We start from the raw sequence: 372 nt of genomic DNA, 5'->3' as shown, positions 1-372 counted from the left end.
AAGCCCCCCTCAAACATGCCAGCTCTCTGCTTTCACACATTTGTTGACTATGGAGAAACAATAAGAGCAGTTCTTCTGTTACAAAGAACTCAGAAAGCCCACAATGGGTCAAATGTTTGTGACACTGTGGTTTCCTATTGGAAATCTCTGGGTTTGTCTTGGGACACACAGAGGAGAGAATGAGGTGCAGGGTGTGGGGTCGGGGTAGGACTGACGGACCATTTGCTCAGTGTTCTTGCCTGGGACTGGAATCCTGGCATGGCCCACACCTGCCACGAACTACCAAGGTCTCCCTCTGCCGCACTGCAGAAAGCCCCATGCCACGGTTTCACTCTGACCACTCACCCTACCATTTGCTTTATTGAAAACCAG

The sequence above is a fragment of the Alligator sinensis genome, unplaced genomic scaffold (genome assembly GCF_000455745.1).
Source record: "Alligator sinensis unplaced genomic scaffold, ASM45574v1 scaffold1377_1, whole genome shotgun sequence".
Classification (NCBI taxonomy): domain Eukaryota; kingdom Metazoa; phylum Chordata; order Crocodylia; family Alligatoridae; genus Alligator; species Alligator sinensis.
Note: the sequence above shows the minus strand (reverse complement) of the source record.